This window comes from Elephantulus edwardii, unplaced genomic scaffold, assembly GCF_000299155.1.
Source record: "Elephantulus edwardii isolate Elephantulus edwardi_28Jun2011 unplaced genomic scaffold, EleEdw1.0 scaffold00017, whole genome shotgun sequence".
In the NCBI taxonomy this organism is placed as follows: Eukaryota; Metazoa; Chordata; class Mammalia; order Macroscelidea; family Macroscelididae; genus Elephantulus; species Elephantulus edwardii.
Window position 1 is genome coordinate 6,159,403 of NW_006399767.1, and position 5,250 is coordinate 6,164,652.

Below are 5,250 nucleotides of genomic sequence, written 5' to 3' on the forward strand. Positions count from 1 at the left end.
GAAGAATTTCAAGAAACAACATATAATCAAGAGGCAATGGTGATGAAGGAGGAAATTCAAGCTGCTCTGAAGGACTTGGCAAAGAATAAAGCTTAGGAATTTATGGAATATTAATTGACATATTTCAACAAACAGATTCTGTCCTAGACATACTCACCAGGTTGTTCCAAGAAATCTGGAGGACAACTACCTGGCCAACTGATTGGAAGAGATTCATATTGAATACCATTCCAAAACAGGTGTGACCTAACTGAGTATGGAAATTATTGAATAAAATAATTCATATCATACATAAACAAAATCTTGCAGAAGATTATGAAAAAAACTGACTGAAATAATCCATTGACAGACAGCTACAAGAAATACAAGCTGGGTTTAGCAGAGGCCACACAGCACTATAGACATTATCGCCAATGTCAGATAGATCTTGGTAGAAAGCAGAGAGTCCTAGAGGAATGCTTACCTGTGTTCGTGGACTATGACAAGGCATTTTACTGTATATATCACAAAACTTGTGACTAACCTTGAAGAGAATGGGAATCCAGAGAACTTGGCTGTGCTTCTGTGAAACCTATGCTTGGACCAGGAAGCAGCCCTAAGAACAGAGCAAGGAAACACTGCATGGTTCAAAATGAGGTAAAATGTGTTTCAAGGATATGTCCTGTTTCCATACCTTTTCAATCTATATGCAAAACAGTTAATTTGGAAGGCTGGGCTTTATGAGGAGGAACGTGGCATCATCTTAACGCAGTATGTCTCCTGATATCCTGATTGCTGGTACTGAGGATGTTTTATTGTGGCTCCAAGCAAGATGAAATAATTGATAATTTAAATCTTTTCTCCATCTATCATGGTGTTGCCTAATTGGCCAAGTGGTAAGATTCTTGTTGTCTTGATATTGATATATAATCCATATTAAAAGATATAGAATTTGATTTTATGTAGGAAGTGCCTCAAATCCTTCTAGCTTTCATCGAACCAAGGTTCTGCCATCTTTAAATCACAGGTTGTTTATTTGTCTTCCTTCAATCTTGATGGTTTGTTGTTGTTGTTAAGTGCTGTTGACTCATAGGCAAGGGAATTGCCTGAGTCTATTTTGATTTTGATTTCTTGATTGTAGATTCAAGTAAAATGATGTTTTTTACAGTCTCAACCTTTTCTTTATTATGATGTTGCTTATGGTTCAGTGATGAGAATTTCTGGTTTCTTTACATTGAGAAGTAATATATATTGAAGTCTGTAGTCCTTGATCTTCTGCAGCAAGTGCTTCATGTCCTCCTCACTTTTAGAAGCAAGGTTGTATCATCTGTATAGCATAGGTTATTGATTGAACTTATTCCAATCCTGATTTTTCTAATCCGTTATTTTCTTTATAAAGTCTAGCTTCTCAAATAATTTGTTCATCATACAGATTGAAGAGGTATAGAAATAGACTACAACCCAACACATACTCTTGGTACCAGTAGCTAGGAAATAATTAGACCTATTGCTCTCTGAAAGGCTGCAATCAAATTATTGAAGAGCAACAATATCATTTTAAAGACTATGGTGTACTTAATTTGGGCAATGATCTTTTCAGTCACTTGCTTTGCTTCTGAGAGCTGGACAATGAATGAGGATGACAAAAAAATTTATGCTTTGAGCACTGGTGTTGGAGAAGAATACTGAATGTCACATGAACAACCAACCCCCAGAGATGCCTTGAAAAGGGTACAGCTAGAATGTTCCTTGAAGGCAAAAACAACAAAGCTCAATTTCACATACTTTGGACATGTTGTTAGGAGAGAATATTCCTTAGAATATCATGCTTGGGAAGGTGGAGGGTCAGCCAAAGAGAGGAAGACCCTCAACCAGATAAATTAACACAGCGATGGGCTCAAATGTATCAAAGTTGATGAAGATGTCACAGGATAGAACAGGGTTCATATCTGTTGTTTTTAGGGTTACTAGAAGTCATACTCGATTTAATGGTACCTAACAATAATAACTTTGGTTTAAAAAAGGACAATATTGCCTGCTGTAAGGAAGATCATTTTTGGAAAGTAAATCTAGATACTCCAATTCAGTGAGAAAGTGGCAGTCTGAATTTCTGCAGTATAGCCAACACAGACTAAGTACATACATGAGTCATTTCACCAGCTCAGTCTTTGACTTGGTGAGTGAGTGATTGTACATTGTGACATCAGATAGAGCCCTGGCATGATGCAAATGCTTAATTTTCTCAACTACCAACTGAAAGTTTGAAGGTTCAAGCTTATTAGGATATATTTCAGAAGAAAAAAACTCAATTTCTTCTCAAAAGATCAGCCATTGACAGACAACCTGTTGTTGCAATTGTATTTTGAAACACCTGCGGCTGTAATAAGTTGAAATACACTCAATTCACTGGCAATATTATTAGTTAGTCAGAGTACAACACTAAGTTAATTTTAAAATGATTTGTCTAAATTTGAAGACAGTTTTGGGTCACAGTGAATACTGGCTAAAAGAAGAGACTACCAGAAGAATGTCTATTTGTTTTGATTGACTACCCAAAGGCATTTGACTGTGTAGATCATATCAAATTATGGCTAACATTGAAAGGGATGAGAATCCCAGAACATTTAAGTGTGCTCAGATGAATTTTATACCTAGATGATGAAGTTATTGTCTGAATGGTGCAATGAAACACTGCATGATTTAAAACCAGAAAGAGTGTGTGTGCATTAGGTTTGTATCATTTCTCCATACCTATTAAACCTGTATGCTGAGCAAATAATTCATGAAGACTGACTTTATGAAGAAGAGTATTGCTTTGTAATAGGAGGAAGACTTGTCAACAACCTGTGTTACACAGATGACATAACTTGGCTTGTTAAAAATGAGAAGGTTATGAAACTAATGCTACAGAAGATCAACTACTACAGCCTTCAATATAGATTCTATCTGAACATCAATAAAACAAAGCTTCTCACTACAGGACCAATAGTCAACAACTGTATGACAGATGAGGAAAAGATTGAAGCTGTCAATGATTTCATCTTGCTTAGATCAACAATCAACACCCTTAGTACTACCAGTCAGGAAACCAGGGGATGTATTGCACTGGGAAAGTCCACTGTCAGAAAATCTCTCCAAATGCTGAAGAGCAATAATGTCAGTTTGAAGACCAAGTTGTGCCTGATTCAGATCAGGATCTTCTCAATCAGCTGTTACACATCAGAGAGCCAGACAATGAATAAGGATGACAGAAGAAGAATCTATGCCTGTGAGTTATAGTACTAGAGAAAACTAGTAAATATCCCATGGACTACCAGAAGAATAAAAATACATGTCTTGGAAAAAGTGTAGTCAGAGTGCCACTTAGAAGCAAAGATGGTGAAGCTTTGTCTTTTATACTTTGGACATATAGCTAGGCAAGGCTATTTCTTAAAAAGGGGCATCATGCTTGAAAAGACAGAGGATCAGCAAAGAAGAGGAAGACTCGCAACAACATAGACTGAAACAGTGTAAAAAAAAAAGCAATGGCTATGTGGGGAGCACTTTATCTGACCTTTATTAACTTCACAGGAGGAATCTTTTCTTGTCCACAGCATCAGTAACACTAAATCAATTCCCATTAGGTCAGACAATTCCTACCGCCTGCCCCCGCCCCCATGCTTCCATTCCTCTTTCTGTTCATTTCAACATCTATAACTGCTTTACTGGATCTAAAATCTTATTTGATTACTCACAGACCACACAGAACCATATTGAGGGAGTCAAAGGGTTATAATTCAGATTAATAACAGAATAAAATCAAGATATCTCCCGTAATGTGCACACCAGCACCTCAGCTTTGAGCCTCGTGGCATTCTCAAGTTCCCAGTCCTGCCAGTATTGGCCCTCCATCCAGTTGTCCACCAGTGTTCTCAGTTCTGTCACGATTGGCTTCTACATTTCACCAGATTGGGGGAAATCCTTCTTCTCTGGCTGGGGGATTTCTCTCTTCTAGTGAGGGAAGAGGTTTGTTTCTGAAGTTGGAGCTCTTGAATTTATTGGAAAGACTAACCAGTCCTCTGACAGATTGTTGAGACTGGCCAATTCCCTGTGGAATGATAAATAGCTAATCCCCTGGTAGACAAACCAACATACTCCATTTGCATAGTCCTACCCATCCACATGGGTCAGTTATCGGCATTCTAATAATGTTGGAAAAACCATATTGAAAGATAAACTCCATACACTATGACTTCAGCAATGGACTCTATTGGATCAAAGATGATGAGGGTGGCACAAGGTATGTAGGGCAAGATTCAGGTCAGCTGTTAGTAAAGTCACTATGAGGCATATTTAACCCAAAGGCACCTAAAATCAACAGCAATAAAGACATATATATTCTACAAGGAAAATCCTGTAGATAGAGCGTGACTTCAAATGAAGAGATTCTGAACCTCATGAGGCAGCATCCATCACCATCTCCTTACTACTTTATACCTCAGCCTAATATTTGGTCATCAGCATTCCAGGTCCACAGCATAACTTCTTCAGAGTATCAATGCTGTTATCATATGTTAGCATACAACTAAAGAATGTAGACTCACACTTATAACACTTAAAAAAAACAATATATAGGAAAGGAATATAAATGTAGAAAGTTGTCATAAAAAGATAATGATCAACCAAATTTAATTACCTTCAATTTTTCTTATAAAATACAGAATCTGACACTTTGAATTCTGAAGTGGAAATAAATTTCACAGTTAAAAGTTTCATTCTACAAACTCACATGCAAAAATATTGATATGTTTTATTTTTATAACTAGATTTTCTTACTATGCTAAGCATTATTGTTTCTGATTAAGAAATATAATAAACTGGTCACTCTCAGCTAATAGACAAATTCAGTGATTTATAAGACATTTTAAGACTTAATAGTCTAAACTCATCACATCTTTTCCCTCACGGTATCTTTTCAAAATAAGGCTTTGTAAAGCATTGTGGTTATTACTATAATTTTTATCTTTGTTACTTCAGCATCTTTGTCATTCCAGCAGTAATAAGAGTACAAAGTGTTAGTAAATACATGAAAGTTTTAAAGATACATGTGTTTGTTGTTGTTGTTATGTGCTGTCGAGTCGTTTCCGACAGCAACCCTATGCACAACAGCCCTAAACCCTGCTCTATCCTGCGCCAACCGCACCGCCTCTGACACACCCATCCTGATAACCCCAGTCACCGAATCAATCCATCTCATAGAGGGTCTTCCCCTCCTGCGCTGTCCCTCCACCC